Source organism: Salmo trutta, chromosome 7 (assembly GCF_901001165.1).
Source record: "Salmo trutta chromosome 7, fSalTru1.1, whole genome shotgun sequence".
NCBI lineage: Eukaryota > Metazoa > Chordata > Actinopteri > Salmoniformes > Salmonidae > Salmo > Salmo trutta.
In genome coordinates, this window is record NC_042963.1 from 13,835,814 (window position 1) to 13,856,583 (window position 20,770).

Genomic DNA, 20,770 nt, shown 5'->3' on the forward strand with positions numbered 1-20,770 from the left:
ATCCGACCCCCTAGGTCGGGCTACCGCAGCAAAATATGCGTGCATGCGGGATAACCCATCCACATTTCACATTTCCTTTCCTGCTCTGTGTTAAGTCAAAGTGAAACGGTTGGAGACTCAAAAACCACCGCATCACCCGAGCGTTCTTCTCTTTAGCCCTATGCATCCAGGTGAGTGGTGCATGGTCACTGATGAGGGTGAAGTGGTGCCCCAGCAGGTAGTATTTCAGGCTTTCCAGAGCCCACTTTACTGCCAGCGCCTCTTTCTCAACAACTGAGTAGTTGGTTTCCTGTGGTTCCAGCTTCCTGCTTAAAAACAGGATGGGGTGTTCCACCCCTTCTACCTCTTGGGATAGCACTGCTCCCAAGCCGACCTCTGAGGCATCCGTCTGAACCACAAACTCTCTCTCAAACTCTGGTACCACCAGCACTGGATTACAGCAGAGGGCCTCCTGTAATGTCCTAAATGCTTTGGTGGCCCTTTCATCCCACTTGACCATGTTTGGCCCTCTGGCTCTAGTCATGTCGGTGAGTGGGGCGGCCACTGTGGCATAACTTGGGATGAACTTCCGGTAGTACCCGGTCAGCCCTAGGAAGGCTCGAACCTGCTTCTTATTTACTGGTTTCGGCCATTCTCTAATTGCCTCCACCTTCTTACGTTGGGGTTTGATTAATCCTCTTCCCACGGTGTATCCCAGATACTCCGTTTCCTCTAACCCCACGTAACACTTGGCAGGGTTTGCCGTGAGCCCTGCCTTTCTAAGGGCGTCTAACACTGCCTGTATCCGGGGTAAGTGGGATTCCCAATCTGGGCTGTAGATCCCCACGTCATCTAAATAAGCTGCGGCGTATGCTTGGTGCGGTTTTAGGACCTTGTCCATGAGCCGTTGAAAGGTGGCTGGGGCCCCGTGTAGGCCAAATGGCATGACGGTGTATTGAAACAAACCGTCAGGGGTTGCAAAGGCTGTCTTTTCTTTGGCCCTGGGGGTCAGAGGAATTTGTCAGTACCCTTTTGTCAGGTCCAGGGTCGTAATGTACCGAGCTTTACCAATTTTCTCCAGTAGTTCGTCTACCTTAGGCATGGGGTAGGCATCAAACTTGGAGATTTCATTTACCTTCCGAAAGTCGTTACAGAACCGCAAAGACCCATCAGGCTTGGAGACCATCACAATTGGGCTAGACCACTCACTATGTGACTCTTCGATCACTCCAGCTGTCAACATTTTCTCCGTCTCTGCTCTAATCGCTGCCTGTCGAGCCTCGGGTACCCGATATGGCCTCATGCTCACTTTTCTCCCTGGTAGGGAAACGATATCATGAGCTGTAACCTCAGTTCGGCCGGGTACCTCTGAAAACACATCTCTGTTTTTCTGGATCAGGGTCTTTACTTCCTGTACTTGTGCTGGGGACAGAGTAGGTGAAATATTTACTTCGGCTGTCTCCTGAGTGTGTGTGGGGTACGTGACCATTAGTGTTTCTCTCTCTCTCCATGCTTAACAGGTTTATGTGATAGATCTGTTCCTGGGGCCGTCGACCTGGCTGTCGGATCCGATAATTAACTTCTCCTATACTCTCCAGTACCTCATATGGTCCTTTCCATGTGGCTAGTAGTTTGCACTCTACCGTGGGGATCAGCACTAACACCTTATCTCCCGGTTGAAATTCCCTCAGGGTAGCCTGCCGGTTATGAGTGTGCCGCTGGTGCTCTTGTGCTTGTCTCATGTGTTCTCTGACGATGGGCATGACTGTGGCTATCCTGTTTTGCATTGCCGTGACATGCTCTATGACACTAGTATACGGGGTGGATTGGTGTTTCCAGGTTTCCCGGGCGATGTCTAAGATTCCCCGGGGGTGCCTCCCATATACCAGCTCGAAGGGAGAAAACCCCAGCGAGGCTTGAGGAACCTCTCTAATGGCAAACATCAGATATGGCAACATGCAATCCCAGTTTTTCCCATCCTTGTCAATTACCTTCCTGAGCATTGACTTCAGGGTCCAGTTGAATCTCTCAACCAGCCTGTCCGTCTGTGGATGGTAAACCGATGTCCTCAATTGTTTCACCTGCCACAATTTACAAAGGTCCGCCATAAGGCGGGCCATAAAGGGGGTCCCCTGGTCAGTAAGGATCTCCTTTGGGACCCCTACCCTGGTGAACAATAGTACTAGTTCCTTGGCGATACTTTTGGAAGCCATTGTCCGAAGTGGAATGGCTTCTGGGTAGCGAGTGGCATAATCTAGAATGACCAGAATGTATTGGTGCCCTCTGGCGGATTCGGGTAGTGGGCCCACTATATCCATCGCTATCCTCTCAAATGGCGTTTCAATTATGGGGAGTGGCACTAACGGGCTTCTAAACGCTGGTCGGGGAGCTGTTACCTGGCACTCCGGGCACTCTCCACAATGCCGAGCCACTTCAGCCTGAATTCCTGGCCAGTAAAACCTCCTTACAATCCGGTCTCGGGTTTTATCGATACCAAGGTGTCCACCCAGAATGTGCCCATGAGCTAGATCCTGTACCGTCTTCCTGTACCGGGTGGGGACCAACAACTGTTCCACCACATCAACCCCTATTTTTGAGACTCTGTACACCAAACCATTTTTCATGATGAAGTGGGGAAAATTATTAGGTATCATCCCATAATTTATGGGAGTACCATCTACGACCTGCACGTCTGCTCTGGCTTGCTGCAGGGTTGGATCCTGGTGTTGGGCCGTCCCGAAATGAGTCATGGACCCTGCCAGGTCTGCTGGTTCTAGATAGTCGTCCTCTGGATTCAGATCGACCCCAGCCCCACTAGTACTGGGCTGTTCATTATCAACGAGGTTTGCCACTTCATCCTCATCTACTAGTACCTGTGAGGTTGGCCCCTGGGAGACCTCTTTTCTTGGCCTTGGTTGAAGGCCCCATGCTTCTTCCTGCTTGGTCAGGGTTGTTGGCTTCTGAAATATGCCGTTCTTTTGGCCTAACTTTGCAAAGTTAGGAAAGTATCTACCCAATATTACATCATATGGCATCTTTGGGACCACGCCGACCTCATAATCCAGCAGACCGTCCTCTGTTTGTATGCTCACTAATGCTGTGGGGTACAGACGTGTATCCCCATGAATGCACGTAACACTGATATCCTGACTTGTATTCAGTTTATGAGTCGGCACTAGGTTTGCAACGACCAGGGTTAGCATGCTGCCGGAATCCAGTAGTGCTTCAACCTCTTTCCCTTCAACCTTCACCCTGCACATATGTTTGTTTCTTGATCTTTCAAATACAGTGGTTACCACAGGACATGCATACCATATCTCATCTTCTTTTTCACCGAGGTTACATTGCATTGGTTCTTCTTTAATAGGGCAGTAGGCTGCAATATGTCCCGGTCGATTACAATTGTAACAGATAATAGGGTTTCGGGGGGGAGACCTCCTCGACCCCCAGTCCCGGTTTCCGGCTTTTTCCTTAGTGTCTCGGCCCGATTCTGATTCTTTCCTCATGGCCCCACGCTGCTCTCCTCCCCCTCCACCTGTTGGGACAGTCTTACCCTGTCCGCTGTTTCGCCCAGGCCTGGGGAATGGGAATCTTTCCTCCTGCGCCTGCTCAGCTGTTCCTGCCGTACAATACCGTTCAACCAGGCCCACGAGATGGTCGGCAGAAAGTACCTCGTTCTGGCCAACCCATTGTCGCACTTCTTGGGGTAGACCTCGCTGAAACTGGTTGAGTACGATGGTCTCGATGACCTCGGCAGACGAACGGGTCTCTGGTCGCAACCATTTCCGTGCCAGGTGAATCAAGTCGAACATCTGGGTTCGGGGGGGGGGGGTTGTCCCGGTCTGTAGGACCACTGATGGAAGCGGTGTGCCCTCACGGTATCGGTCACTCCCAGTCTAGTCAGAATCTCTCCCTTGAGTTAATCGTAATCCTGTGCATCCTTCAACTCCAGGTCAAAATATGCTTTTTGTGCGTCCCTTGCCAGGTATGGTGCCAGAAGCCCTGCCCATTCTTCTTTCGGCCACTTCTCCCTCTCTGCCGTCCTTTTGAAGGTGGTAAGATATGCTTCCACATCATCCTGCGCTGTCATTTTTTGAAGAAAATGATTGGCCCACCTTTGGGTATTTGCAGCTGGTAACTGAGCCCCAATTTGGTCCGCTAGCCCCTTTAGGCCTTCTCTTAACTCCCGGGTGTTTCTCTCTTGCTCTTCTCTGAGCAGCTGGTTGGTGCGGTGCTGGACCTGTAACGTGTCCTGATACATTCGCATTGCATCCTGATGAGCTATTTGTTGAGCTCTAGTTGCCTCTTGTTGGGCGGCCGCCGCTTGTAACAGGTCCTGTATGGCTCCCTCCATACTCATTTTACTGAAAAAAACTGTCCTAACCAAACAAAGCCCCCCAAAAAAACCTGACTCCCCTTTGGAGTGCTAACTAAAAATGTTTTTTTCTTCTACCTAACCAGCGGTACGGTTAATCCAGTGCCCACATTCTCCACCACATGTGGCAAACCTCTTCAAATTTAGGAGCGTTTGTCACAAATTAAGTGGGAAACTGTCACCAAAGTCAGCCCAGAATTAAAGTTCTTTCGAACATGACAGTACCTGTGTGTTTGTTTCTCTGTCCTGGTCCACCCAGGCAAGGTCAAGGATAGCAGGGTTCGGTACACAAATCTGGTTCTCGGTAGGTCCAGGTCTAAACGCCAACAGGTAAGTCCAAAACAGTCCAGCTCGTATACGGTAAATCCAGCCAATGTAGATTGTCTCTTTCTCTATGGTTCATAGATCCTTCCCGCCCTCTCTCTCTCTTCCTGGTTTTTCTTGACCCTTTATCTGTGGGTTGGCTCCACCTTCTGAGGGTTCCCCTTGCTTCTGGGAATTGTAGTTTTGGCAGTCGGCCATTTTGTGATCTGTAATTCTGATCGGGGTGGCCATTTCAGTGATCGGGCAGAGCCCGTTTATTAGTTCTGCCCTAACATATCTGCCATTTATCACTCGACCCCCTTCTTTGCCACAATAGAAATAGAAAACTAGAACCTAAACATAGAAATACAAAACATAGAAAAAACACCCCCTGTCACGCCCTGACCAGTCTACCATAGAAAATAACAGCTTACCATGGTCAGGACGTGACTCAGACTCACATCAAACATCTCCAATCCAAAATTAAATCTAGAATTGGCTTCCTATTTCGCAAACAAAGCATCCTTCACTCATGCTGCCAAACATACCCTCGTAAAGCTGACCATCCTACCGATCCTCGACTTTGGCGATGTTATTCACAAAATAGCCTCCAGCACTCTACTCAACAAATTGGATGCAGTCTATCACAGTGCCATCCATTTTGTTACCAAAGCCCCATATATTACCCACCACTGCGACCTGTACGCTCTCGTTGGCTGGCCCTCGCTTCATACTCGCCGCCAAACCCACTGGCTCCAGGTCATCTACAAGTCTCTGCTAGGTAAAGCCCCGCCTTATCTCAGCTCACTGGTCACCATAGCAGCACCCACCCGTAGCACGCGCTCCAGCAGGTATATCTCACTGGTCACCCCCAAAGCCAATTCTTCCTTTGGCCGCCTTTCCTTCCAGTTCTCTGCTGCCAATGACTGGAACGAACTGCAAAAATCCCTGAAGCTGGAGACTCATATCTCCCTCACTAGCTTTAAGCACCAGTTGTCAGAGCAGCTCTCAGATCACTGCACCTGTACATAGCTCATCTGTTAATAGCCCATCCAACTACCTCATCCCCATATTGTATTTATTTATTTATCTTACTCCTTTGCACCCCAGTAGCTCTACTTGCACATTCATCTTCTGCACATCTACCATTCCAGTGTGTAGTTGCTATATTGTAATTATTTCGCCACCATGGCCTATGTATTGCCTTAAATCCCTTATCCTACCTCATTTGCACACACTGTATATAGACTTTTTCCTACTGTATGTTTGTTTATTCCATGTGTAACTTTGTGTTGTTGTATGTATTCGAACTGCTTTGCTTTATCTTGGCCAGGTCGCAGTTGTAAATGAGAACTTGTTCTCAACTAGCCTACCTGGTTAAATAAAGATCAAATGAAAATAAAATAATAATAAATTGTTAGGAGCCGTCTCACAAGCAGACAACAGAGACAAAAAAACGACTTTGACCAAGGCACACGTAAGCTTTAGGTCATGAAGGAAGGAGAATGAGTCAGGATCAGATAAGACAGCAAATGGCAACCAGCAATTGTACCTGAAAAACATGACCAGCCAAGGTCATACGTAGTACAAACACCAAACGAAAGAATCTACCGAAGGAACCAGAGACTCCTGTTAAAAACACATGAAACAACATACCCAGAGAGACACTCAGAAACCATAGTGGACTTACCTTATCCTGTGGAAAGAGAACCTGAAACAAGTGTTAGCCTGGAAGAAAACTACTCACTTGTGTGTTCTCCAGCACCAACAACACCAAAACAAACAGTGGAAAGCAACAATGTAAACATTGGCACACCAGTGAAATCAACTCACTATGATTTCACTATCAGAATGCCAAAATGCTACCAGTAGTGAAAAGACTATATTGAAAAGTCTGTTAAACAAATAAGAAGAAAATAATAAATTAAACATTGAAAATACATTAACAATAACAACGTGATGACAATTTTAATGTCTTAGGTTATGTTGAAAAAAAGATGATTGTTTTGCATATTGTTTGCAATGTGAAACAATGAGTTGAAAGAAAGAACATTAAATAGTAAAAAAAAAGGGAAATGTCATCTATGTACATGTACTTACCTGGAATGCCTGAGGGTGGCGCTGTTACTAATTACTACATGTGATCATCTGTACTTGCACTTGACCCATGACATCTGATGTTGTTCTTGTAAACACATCCCTGCCTCAGTGTGCTAATATATTACAGAAACTGTCAACGAACACAGCAAAGAGATGCTGTTCTTATGAGTGAGTTCAAGTTTAAGTTCTTACTCAGCACTGCCACACTTTTATAAGCCCTAAAATGCACATTCTTCTCATTTCTACTCAGCGCTACAACAAACAGTGCAGCAGTAATGAATGAGTGGGGAAGTGTATCTACTGTATATGCTTGCGTTGTTGTTATTATTAGCTGCATGAGTCTTTTTTAATATCGAGGAATATTTCACTTTCTCTGTTCATAGGAGTAACAACATGAATTTGTGCATGAGGCAGATGCTTCTCGAGTTTTGCCATCAGCTGGAAGATAGTAATACTTTCTGGTCAGTGTCAGTGGAGGAATGGGAGAGAGGAGGGATGTTGAGAGGCGGACCCCTCAGTCTGCTGCTCTTTCCCTCCACTGAGACTGACCATCAGATGCAGGCATACAAAAATAAAAAGCTAGCTATTTAAACGTATGCTCACTCAGCTAAGCTTCACAAGTAATACAACAACAGATCTTCTACCGGTGTAATCATATAGCCTACCTCATTTTAAAATTATAATTTACAAAAATAGCCCGAACAACATTGCTTTGGCAGGGCAATTCAATAAATATGAGGTGATAATGTATTGGACCTATAGCTTACTCCACAAACCTCATTGCTACAGTACTGTTTTTAATTGGTTAATGTCGCATAGGCCTACTCTTTTTAAGTCACATTAATAAAAAATCTGAGCAGTAGATCTCGGCTTGCATTTTGACTGAAAGTGATCTTGACCCAAAAAAGGTTGGTGACCACTGTTCTAGAGTTTTCCCTGTTAACACTATCAACGTTTACCTTTACTGTGACAATTGTGATCGAATCAACACAATTTTAGCCACTTTCAATGCAACATACTGAAACAAAATGAATTATTCAAGAGATTTCATTGTAGGCAGAACGCATTGGATAGGATTCTATTGCACTGACACGCACTACTCAGCCCATACTCTACACAGACCAGTGCAGCATAAACAATCAGAGCTGCAGTAAACCTATATAAAAATAGACCATTGCCATATATGGATGTGACATTTACTTTGAACTGGACTATGTTTACAGCATGAGCGGTTATAAGTAGATTCGCTTGTTTTTAGATCAACGCAAGAGCTGCATGTAGCCACATGTGCACATTTTGTTAAAATCCTTTGCTATTTAGTGAGTTATTATCCCAGTTATAGATCATTTGTAGTCAGCAACAAGGGAGTGATTGCTTCTTACAAGAGCAAAAAATGTGAACATTTCAAGACATATTTGAAAAGCGAGTCAGGTAAAGAGCTTTTTTTTTTGTCTTGTGTTGTATTTTGAGACAGGCTTGAATAAACTAAGCTAAGATAAGCTATAATTTGTCTGATTCTCTGTAATAATGGTGTGGGAAAAATCATTTATTTTGAAAAGTGGTTTCTTGCAACAACATTTTCAGTCACCCCCTCGTCTGAATGACAAGTGGATGAACAAGTTAATGTCAAGCCCTGCATTTTTTTCTCAAAAGTCTAATGGAATGTAGGCTTACATTGAACACCACACATTGGCTACTACTGTAGGCTGAATGATAGAACAGCTATATCCTGTTATGGATAGGGGGCAGTATTTTCACGGCCGGATAAAAAACGTACCCGATTTAATCTGATTATTACTCCTGCCCAGAAACTAGAATATGCATATAATTATTAGCTTTGGATAGAAAACACTCCAAAGTTTCTAAAACTGTTTGAATGGTGTCTGTGAGTATAACAGAACTCATTTGGCAGGCCAAAACCTGAGAAGATGGCCTTCTACACTCTCTTTATTGAAAACTGAGGATCTCTGCTGTAACGTGACACTTCCTACGGCTCCCATAGGCTCTCAGAAGGCGGCAAAAGGCTGAATGATGTCTTTGCAGGCCCAGGCTGAAAAACAGTAGCGCATTTTGATAGTGGTCGATCTGAGGACAATGAGACTGAGGCGCCTGCACGAGGCGACACCATGTTTTTATTCTTTCGTCTTTGAATGAAAACAACGACTCCCGGTCGGAATATTATCGCTTTTTTACTAGAAAAATAGCATAAAAATTGATTTTAAACAGCGGTTGACATGCTTCGAAGTACGGTAATGGAATATTTAGAATTTTTTGGTCACGAAACGCGTCGGGCGCGTAACCCTTCGTCACCCTTGGATAGTGTCTTGAACGCACAACAAAACGCCGCTATTTGGATATAACTATGGATTATTTCGAACCAAACCAACATTTGTTATTGAAGTAGAAGTCCCGGGAGTGCATTCTGACGAAGAACAGCAAAGGTAATCCAATTTTTCTTATAGTAAATCTGAGTTTGGTGATGGTAAAACTTGGTGGGTGTCAAAATAGCTAGCCTGTGATGGCGAGCTATCTACTCAGAATATTGCAAAATGTGCTTTTACCGAAAAGCTATTTTAAAATCGGACACCTCGATTGCATAAAGGAGTTCTGTATCTATAATTCTTAAAATAATTGTTATGTTTTTTGTGAACGTTTATCGTGAGTAATTTAGTAAATTCACCGGAAGTGTTCGGTGGGAATGCTAGTTCACAACATCACATGCTAATGTAAAAAGCTATTTTCTGATATAAATATGAACTTGATTGAACAAAACATGCATGTATTGTATAACATAATGTCCTAGGCGTGTCATCTGATGAAGATCATCAAAGGTTAGTGCTGCATTTAGCTGTGGTTTTGTTTTTTGTGACATTATATGCTAGCTTGAAAAATGGGTGTCTGATTATTTCTGGCTGGGTACTCTGCTGACATAATCTAATGTTTTGCTTTCGCTGTAAAGCCTTTTTGAAATTGGACAGTGTGGTTAGATAAAGGAGAGTCTTGTCTTTAAAATGGTGTAAAATAGTCATATGTTTGAAAAATGGAAGTTTTGGGATTTTTGAGGAATTTGTAATTCGCGCCACGCCTATTATTGGATATTGGAGCAGGTGTTCCGCTAGCGGAACGTCTAGATGTAAGAGGATATCCATGCATATAAGATGCATTTTCTCCATATGTTTTTGATGGTAGGACACTGTGGTAGGCCTGCAATATGATCAATTAGCCACAGTAGCCTACACGGCCACTGTCGAAACTGTAACTTAAAGCTGGTACAGCCTCAGTGTTCACAGTCAACGCGTGCTGGAAGTTGCACAGAACTTCCACATTGTTCAAGTTTGCGTTCAGCAGACCTTCAGAGGGAAAATTAGAGGGAATATTGGTGGTGAGTTTTATCTCCAGTGGTGCTTTTACATGTTGAATTTGTCTTAAACATGAGTTGGTTAAAAATAACTGCTTATTAAAAGAAGAGGAGGACAATCACTCACTGTTCATTGGTACACGTTGAGAAACTCTATAGTGTGTACTATAGTATGTACTATAGTGTACTGCCTATGTTATGTGTCAGTAGCATGTAAGTAGCTAGTTAGAAACTGTCCGTGTTGGTTCCTAGCTAGCCCCATAGATCTATCCAAAGTCAGCTCCAACTTTGCCACGGTTGCACACCGGCCGGCTGAAGATAATTGGAGAAAGAAGTTGGCTATTTCCAGAGACAAAATGTAGTTAGGCTGTTTCAGGTTATCCAGAAGGGTGAATGACTGTAACTGTATACCGTTTTGGCAGAGTGAATGTACAAACACTTCCCACATGCAAGCACACACACATAGGAGACACCCACATCAAAACACACCTTCGTGACCCAAATCTCGTTCTCAGTTGCGTTTCCTAGTGAGGACGATTGAAACCGAGGCTATATCTGTAAGCTTAGACCCACTTTAACAGTGAGACAGAAAGAGGTGGAAGGGGGAATCAAAGTACCCGGCCAGGGGGAGAGAGGAGTTGAGGGTGGGGGGAGATGAGGCTTTCACCAGACTTTGTGTTATGCAACACCAGGGCTGCATCCCAAATGGCACCCATTCTCTTAAGTGAACTACTTTTATCCAGGGCCCATAGCACTATAGGGAATAGTCTGCCATTTGGCACACACAACAGCAGTCTCAGAGAAAGGTCTCAATGACCAACTGAGAAAATACTGGGGTTGATATACAATTTTAAATAGGGAGTTTTTATCCAGATACTCTGTGAGCCTGAGGACAAGGGAAGGTAGTGCTTATTATACATTCGTGATAAATGATTATATACAGACAGTGAGTTCAACCTAGCCTGCACATGTTGCCTGACTGTAGCAAATAAGAAGAAGAATATGGAACATATGTGCTCTTAACCAGAGTGTCTTTAGTGTACAGTAAGCATATGCGAGGATAATAATGAACACAAACGATGTAGAAAGTCAATGGAACCACCACCCACCCCACCCACCCATTCACACTTCATAGAAGTTAAGTCCCTGTTATTACGGTGAGTAGCCGTCGATGTGGCGTGAAAACGCCTCGATAATGGCGCGAGACATTCCTACTAACACCGCTGCAATTAAGATGGCGGAATGACTGGAGGACGGTTTTAACTCCAGCTCAGATCCACTCCACGGTTGCGGGTGTTTGAATCAGGACCTCCTGCTTAACTTACTGTGAATACTTAGGGTAGACCACCCTCTGGTGGGCATTTTGAATAAAACTTCATATGAATTCAAGGCGTTAATACGAATCTTGTGCTGAAAATAAATAGCATTGTAAAATCTAATGCACCTTGTCTTCCATTGTGTGTGTGTGTGTGTGTGTGTGTGTGTGTGTGTGTGTGTGTGTGTGTGTGTGTGTGTGTGTGTGTGTGTGTGTGTGTTTGAATTTCTGCAATAGTTCAGCCACTTGGCTTCTCAAACTAGAACACATGCAATATCATCCAATCTATAGCACATAATACAAATCACGTTTCTTCATCTGTGGTGATATTACTTGTTAGGCATACAGCGATTTTCTCTTTCAAGCCATCACTCAACAAGCAGACTGACTGATCTCTCAATGCAACAGTGGAGGACAACTTGATTGCAAAATATTTGACTATGGCAGTGGATGTGTGTGTTACTATGACATTACAGAAGCATGCATTCACCAACATACAGTAATGGCCAGTAAAAGGCAACAAAATACAGAGGTTAAATATGGAAACATCTAGTGTACAACATATTGCTTTAAGACTTCAGTGTATAGAACCACACAGACATGATGAGATATCTTATTTTAACATGCATAGAATGACAATGTGCATAAAAGGCAGGTCTGAATATCATGTAAGACTGCCAGGGTTAAACCAACCACCCGCTAGCTTCAATATATCCCTAAAATTATTAAATCACTCGGTTATGAAATTATTCATCTGTCCAACAACACTCGGCGCCAGATTTGTGTACGTTCGGGAGCCATTACAGCCATGTTTTAGTAAAACATTATGATCAAATAAATACCAGTTTATTGTTCTGTTCTGTTCTCTACTATATAAAAGAGAACCTCACTGTCCACAGACAGTCCTATTTGCCACTTCCTGTGAGCTTTGTGTCCATGTTCATCACTGCCAACGACTCAGCGCTAGCTACAAATTCCACTGGATTCCAGTAAGTAACATTTGACAGCTTTCCTGGGCTTAACGGGAAATCACTCAATGGGACCCAAGATTATAACCTCTGTAAACCGCTGGTCAATGGAAAAGTCTTAATCCACTCATAGCCAACCACTCCCTGGTGTAACATTGACTTCGCCAGATACGGAGGTGGCCGATTTGACCATAAAGCAAATAAATTCAGTGAAGAAGAAATACATTCCCAGGGGAACAGTGTTTGGAGCCACTGCATGCTATTTCTAGCCTCTCTTCACAACAGTCACTTCAGCATTTATATGTGCGTCTGTATTTATTTATTCACAGCAACAGAGGCTAAATGAGGTATTATCTAAACTAACCGTTTCTTAGACAGTGTATCACAAGGTAAGCTGTGTCTTGTATATCGCCATCTGGTTTTAATAGGTTACTGTGGGCCTCAGTATACTAACTATACTAACTATTGGGCTAAAGGGCTTGTAAGTAAGCATTTCACTGTAACCTGTTGTATTTGGCGTATGTGACAAATCAAATTTGATTGGATTTGTTGCCTAATTATGCTTACTATACTAATTATTGATCCCAGCTTGTTTTACAGTGTAAAAAGAAGGCCCCTAGACTCGGAATAAAGACTTGACTTATTACATTTAACTTCTAGTGGAGCAAAGGGCCTCAAGAGGGCCTCTGGAATAAAGTCATTGCAACTTATTCCACATAAACATATCACACTGTATAACAACATGGCTCCCCAGTGAGTCTCTCTAGATGGGCCTCATGCATGCAGGGCCTGACAGTGGCATGTTTTACACTTGAGTGTGGCCTCTGAGTAATTGTTTAGCTATAGACCAAACTGTCTTCTTAATTCTCAAAGAAAACACATGTAGTGAACTCATGCACCACAGCAAAATAAAACGAAATGGATGCCTTTCATGTCAAACAGCTCCAGTTTATAGCTGAGTTACGCGGTGACTGAAAATGTCATTGTCATCTCTGTGGCAGCTGAGGTAATGGCTTCGGCGTAGACTTGAAGATGGCTCCCTCTCTGAGTCCGTCTCCATCTGTTGTCACCTCGGCCACACACTGGAGAGAAACAAGATGGAGACAGCAGACTGAGCGACACAGATGAAAATAAGAAAAAAAATAGCCAAGAAGGATGGGAGAGGAGAAAATAATCGTCACCGCAACCACAGACAAACTCCAACAACAGAACCCAAATGTGTCCTTTGACCTTCCGTCACCAAAACCCCCAGAATGCTTTCTGCTTGCAGTTCCACTAGACTTCAGCCTCTCGGTGGGGAATCTGGGTCGCCCATAGTGACTGTCACTCTTCTGTTGCTGCGGAAACTGTCTACTTTCCATCCTCAGTCTCACATGGCTAAGGAAAAGCAAGGGGGCAAATAGACAGATAGACAGGAGGACAGACAGACAAACCACAAGCACTAAACTGTCTTGAGTTGAAATAACAGTCATTTCTGTGAGGACGTCAAGCTCATTGTGACGCTCCATTATTGAAACACAACAAAGCAGTCTTTTCATCAACTCACAAACACTGGGAGGAACTTGGGGTTCACCACGGGTCATCTACAAGACGGGGGATGAAATAGGGTGTGTGTTGAGTACAAATGGTAGCTAGAAGACATTGAGAACTTTTTGTGTCTTTTTTAAAGTCATGTCCTCAAACTTAACATCAAATCCTGTGAAAAAAGTTCAACAATCATTCTACTGTAGAGGTTGAAATCCTTCCCTGACTTGACTGGGATATCGTCAGGTTGCTGTTGCGAGGTCCCAGACAAACAAGCAGTCAGTGTGTAATATATCCCTCTAAACATTCCTTTGTGTGTGAAGCCCTGTGGAGGCAGAAGCACTCTCCTGGACTGCAGACAGACACAACAAAGGCACCTGTGTTTGACATACAGCACCATACCAAACCTGAGGCCAGAGAGAACACACACACTAGGTCTAGGACACACACTAGGTCACACTAGAACTAAAGAAGGCTAGGACATCCACCTCACTTACAATACTGTAGGTCAGAAGCAGAATAGCAAGAATAGCACAATACTGCAGTGTAAAATATTGACTATCATAATTTTTACAGTCAATCACTGGCAGCATAGAAGGCTTTATTGAAACACAAATTTACAGCCTGTTACTGGAGCACCTGACAACAGCAACATGTTGTATTTCGTGAATTTACAGTGGCCTACAGGAAACGCAGTAGATTGGAAACCGTTGCAGATTTACAGCGCAGGCAGCTAGTGCCAATGATGGGCAGTATTTCTGTGACATGTATTTGATAAAGGTGTTTCAATAGTTTATATACTTATTTTGCCATTTCTATTTCATTGGTCTTAACTGCAACTCAAGTATGTTATTACAGTTTAATTTGAATACAGTAATTCAAATACATGTATTTTATAATATAGCAGTAAATTTACAAGTAGCCCGATTAACTACAACAACATTCTCGGTAACGGAAACGTCATATTTTTGCTTGCTATGACTGTGATATGTTCTTGTTTATCTACCATAGTGGAATTCACTGAGGGTAAGTCGCTCTGGATACGAGTGGCTGCTAAACGACCAGAACGTAAATGTAAACATGAACACTTGCAAAGCACACTGCTGGGTATTATTCTAATGACCAACCCCCAAAGAAGCCAAATTTGATCAAAATACAAATAGTTTGAGGGCGGAGCTCATTAGAATTATACCCAGCAGTGTGATTTGTAAGTGTTCATTTTACATTTACATTTTGGTCATTTACCAGACGCTCTTGTCCAGAGCGACTTAAGCTAAGGTTGATTAAAATAACACATATCACAGTCATAGCAAGTAAAACATTCCTGTAAGCATTCTTCAAAGTGTTTTGTATTTGAGTCAGTCTTTACCCTACAAGGTCATGTTTAGTATATATCAGTTATCCTGTTAGAGCGTTCGTGGCGAATCAGGTGCAACTGTTATGGTTGTAGAAGTGTGTAGGAGGGATATTTCAAGATGTGGGAAGTGCGCAGGAGGGCATGGGATAGAGGATTTTGTAGTTTCGGTGAATAAAGTTGTGTGTGTCAACGGTAGGGGTGCACATTTTGCTGGGGATGGGAAGTGTCCAGTGCGAGAGAGGCAGTTTGAAGTGACCAGAGTCAGAGTAGTGCAGAAGGTGTCGTATGCTGAGGCAGTGAAGAAAGTAGAGGACGAGTCAAGGGTGAAGGATTCTGAATAGTAGATATGTGCCAGTACAGAGGGACAGGCCAATGAGTGGTATATGCTTCAGTAAGATTGGCTTCTTAGCGTTCATAGGAATGGCTATCAACAGTACTGCAGAAATGGAACGTAAATGACAGAAAATAGATGTTGTGGTGGCAGCTGCAGAGAAGTATTTGGGGGTACGAGATTTGACATAAGAAGAGTTACAGAGTGTGTTGAGTGGTAGTGTCCTGTCCTCTCAGGCCATTGGCGATGGGTTTTAATGAGTATTGGTAGGGTAATTAAAATGTATGTATATTTTATCTTAATTATATTTTTGCATCCCAAAGTGTAATAGATCTATACTATAGTTCAGTTGGGATCGATAATGCAACATATTGGAGGCCAACCGCAGTTAAAAATCCCCGAAGAAGATGTCACCAGCTTCCTGTAATTTACTGTAATATCAGAACAACGATACAGTACAATACTGTAACATTATCAAACTATACTGTTAGAAAGTAAATGTTCTGATGTTACGTTTGAGGCATGTGTCAAAATCACTAAGCAGTTTACTTCGAAGCAGTGTGCCTGTATCACTCTATCAAAAGCACGTGATGAATGACCTCTGAAGGTTACGCTGCGCACGTGCTAGGGAGTGTGGGATGTCATCTATAATAATTTGGCTGCTCTAAATTATTTAGACCAGCAGGTGCCACTAGTGTACACTGTGTTGTTCAAAGCCTTGCGTAATGAACCTATTTTTGACACAATTGGCTGTAAAGCTTCAATGCTTCAGGATGCTTCGTTTCACTAGGAAATGCGACTGTAATCATATTTTTATTTTACTGTAATTACATGGGATTGGTGCATGCAGGTTGGCTGTTGGTTATTTGTATATTAGAGCATATGTATGATTAATTTTGTTTTAACCACTTGCACTTCTAGAGGCCTGAACAAAGGCTTTCAAACTGGCCCTAATTAAAACACACAACCAGTAACAGTTTAAGACTTGCTGCCACTAATCTGATCCCTATACACATTGAATTGTTAGGGCACTACTGCCACATACAGTTGAAGTCGGAAGTTTACATACACCTTAGCCAAATACATTTAAACTCAGGTCAGTTAGGATCACCACTTTATTTTAAGAATGTGAAATGTCAGAATAATAGTAGAGAGAATTATTTATTTCAGCTTGTATTTCTTTCATCACATTCCCAGTGGGTCAGAAGTTTACATACACTCAATTAGTATTTGTTAGCAGTGCCTTTAAATTTTTTAACTTGGGTCAAACGTTTCGGGTAGCCTTCCACAAGCTTCCCACAATAAGTTGGGTGAATTTTGGCCAATTCCTCCTGACAGAGCTGGTGTAACTGAGTCAGTTTGTGGGCCTCCTTGCTCGCACACGCTTTTTCAGTTCTGCCCACAAATTTTCTACAGGATTGAGGTCAGGGCTTTGTGATGGCCACTCCAATACCTTGACTTTGTTGTCCTTAAGCAATTTTGCCACAACTTTAGAAGTATGCTTGGGGTCATTGTCCATTTGGAAGACCTATTGTGACCAAGCTTTAACTTCCTGTTGATGTCTTGAGATGTTGCTTCAATATATCCACATAATTTTCCGGCCTCATGATGCCATCTATTTTGTGAAGTGCACCAGTCCCTCCTACAGCAAAGCACCCCCACAACATGATGCTGCCACCCCTGTGCTTCACGGTTCGGATGGTGTTCTTCGGCTTGCAAGCCTCCCCCTTTTCCCTCCAAACATAACGATGGTCATTATGGCCAAACAGTTCTATTTTTGTTTCATCAGACCAGAGGACATTTCTCCAAAAAGTATGATCTTTGTCCCCATGTGCAATTGCAAACTGTAGTCTGGCTTTTTTTATGGCGGTTTTGGAGCAGTGGCTTCTTCCTTGCTGAGCGGCCTTTCAGGTTATGTCGATATAGGACTAAAGTTTAAAACTTGCTACCACTGATCAGTCCACAATAAATTGCTAGGGAATTACCACCACATTTCAGTTAACTTGGTACAGCGCTCTCACTAACAGGTACAACAAATATAACCTCTTGCGAGGCACGCCTCAAAATATGTTAATGAGATGGAAATAAGAAAACCATGCACCCACAAGCATTCAAAAGGTTTTTGGTGCTGCCAAAATATGGTACGGCATTGTATTCTGCGAGGTGGTAGTGAATTACAGTCAATTACTGGCAAGACAGTAGCCAGTAAATTATTGTATAGTTACAAGAAAACATTTTCAAATCTAAAAAATACAGTACTGTGTTCTGTGGGGTACAGCATTCTTACTAACGGGTGCAACATACGAGGCACGTCTCCAAATATTTTAATGAGCCAGAGTTTTTCCCCCGCCCACAATGGTGTAGTGGAATGCCATTGAGCCCCCATAATGCATTGCTCTTTACAGTACTGTACTGTGATATTGAATTACAGTAGATAACTGTAAATGTGTTGCTGTAAATGAACATCAATTTGTTACAGTGTGTTGTGTAGACTGCTGTGAAGTACAGCACAGTACAGTATATTCAAACTATGTGTTTAAGCACAGGAATAGCAGTTTTGTCTGCCCATGTTACCTGACCTTGAAAACTTTTGTTGGCTCTGTGTAGGCTATAACCTTTGCCCTGTAGCAATAGTGTACTGTAGCATAAAAGCTGGCTTGAAGTAAACTTGTTAAACAAATTGTGGACTATGTATGTAGTGTCATGCCCGTGACCTACCATGCCCTTGAGCTTTGAGAATGGCATGGGCTTAGAAGTCAGGAAAAACTGTCTGTACTTTCTCAATCCTGCAGTAATACGTTAGTCCAATAGAAGGCTCCCTCTCTTGCTGCGTTGCCAAGCCATCAATGGACGTGAGGACATAACAGAGGACCTGCCGGCCGTGATATCAATACGCCGTGTTTGGAATATTGGAATAAGATCCTTAAAAACACCCAAGTACAATGTTAAAGATAAACAGTGAGAATCAATAAAGGACAGGGTAGATGTTATAGTAAGAGAGTGAGACGGAGGGGAACGAGAGCAAACCGTATGCTGAAACAAGCTGAAAAGTAATATAATTGATTTGACCTAGCACTGTACATATCTCTCGTCTGCAGAGCACCCAAGACATACTCAGAATGCTCATATGGTGTGAGAAAGTGCTTGGAATACCAACACATTGTCAATAGATGACACAGAACGTTGAGAGAACATATTCGGTACATTACTAGGATTCCGATTGATTTCTCAATGAACTGAGACTCTTGTTTTTCAAGTAACTCTGCTCTTAGGCTTTCTCTCTCTCGCTGCAGTGTGTGTTAGCAACAAAAGCCAAGCTTTGAGTATGGTTGAATGAGCTGGGGATGGAAATATTGTCTGTTTGAACTGGACGCGGAGCAAACACAGACAGTACACGGGGCTATGGTGTGAGAGAGACTGGAGAGGAGAATAGGTGACCCACTCACACAGCAAACACCCCCAGCTGTTCAGAGGGAGTGGAGCGTGGTGTGTGTGTGTGTGGGTGTGTGTGTGTGCGTGCGTGCTCTAGCTCGGGTGTGTGCGTGTGTGTGTCGAGAGGTCCATCCGTAACTGCGGTCAGGTACGATTGCAGTCAATGAAGTCTGTTAGTCTTTTTCAGGTATGTAAACTCATGCAGACTCCCATTCATTTGATGTATGCGTAACTATTGCCCAAGGAATGACAAAGAGTTCAAAGTTAGTACTGTGTCCTACCGCTGAAATAAATCAATACTAACAAAGCAACACATTAATATTACTTGGATGACAGTAGGTTTGTTTCATTGACATTACTTTACTGGATAGCCTTAAGACTTGCAACAGTGACACAACTATGGAAATCAGCACAATCTATTAAATGTAGGTAATTATTGTCTATATCTGTCATTCCGTCTACAGGTATTGGAAAATAAGACTAAAATTAATTGTATAAGGCTGGGGGAGGGTAGGATTGGGGGGTTTAAGCAGGTTTTAAATGCTAATTTGTAGTGACTTTCGAGAAAAGGATAGAGACAAATCTTAACTTACAAATGGGCAAATCTACAAGAATAAGGGGGGGCCTTGCAGAGGGGCACTTACTCTGGTAGTCCAATCAGTCTGAGGGCCATTCATACTGTACCGAATACCAGTGTGACTTAATGTGGACATGTTCAATTAAACTACCAATTTGAACTCTTTCTCTACTACTGTATGATTCATTTCCTAGTATTTTTCTACTGCTGCTCTACATACTTTTTGGTTTGAAACATAACGGGATATTTTCAACTTAGAATACAGTTATTATACTGTAATAATAACCCGCAACATACAGAGTTAACTTTAAAAAATAAATAAATGTTAAGTAGATATTAAAGCTCAAACTGAAATGAATCAATCTCTGTAACATCATCATGGCTGCCTCTCTCCTGCATGAAGTTGACACATGCAATACATACCTTCTCAACTTAAGATGCTATCATTTCATCAGAGATCGTATACAGTATGATAACTCATATGTATTCACGCTATGACAGATCATCTATCTATGGACTCTATCAGCTTTGAGAACTGAGATGTATTCACGCTATGCCAGAACTAGCCAGCGTTAGCTAGTTAGATATATCCTGGCACAGCTAAAAATGGCTCAAATGTAAATGTAAAGCTAACAAGCTACTAGCCAGGAGAAAGCTTATAGTTGCTCGTGTTCGTTCTATTTCAAAATGTATTCACATCCATAAACTTTTTACTTAAACTGACTTTGTCATTGCAACAACAACTACTTTACCCGGTACGGTGAGTAATGAAGGTGGTGCTGCACAGTGCTTTTTCTCTCATTCACACACTGCCACACTGCTTGTAGAGTGAGAACAAAGCAGTCAGTGGGGGCGGCGGAAGTGACACAAGTTCCAGCAACAGAGGCTTTTTCAAAATAAAAGTCCCTCGACAAATCTGGCGACTAATTTTTCTAAATTAAACTCTTGCCTATTATTATTATTGTTATTATTATTTTTGTATAATTATTCATTTTACCTGCTTCTAACATTGGGGGGACATGTGTCTCCCCCCTGTCTCCCTAGGGCTCCTACGCCCTTGCCTCTGGACAGAAATAAAAATGTATAATGCTCGTAAAATGTCATTACATTACATTTTACTTCACTAAATTACATTTATTTGTCTGTTCTAA

The 20,770-nt window shown here is 42.9% G+C and overlaps 1 long non-coding RNA gene across 1 annotated transcript; it reads right to left on the reverse strand.

Moving 5' to 3' along the window:
- Window positions 1–13,026: 13,026 nt before the first annotated feature.
- LOC115196972 (uncharacterized) lies at window positions 13,027–20,506 on the reverse strand. Its single transcript, XR_003878939.1, has 2 exons — window positions 20,372–20,506; window positions 13,027–13,480 (listed from the first exon to the last, which is right to left on the reverse strand). It is a non-coding gene; the product is annotated as an uncharacterized LOC115196972 (long non-coding RNA).
- Between the last annotated feature and the right edge of the window lie 264 nt (window positions 20,507–20,770).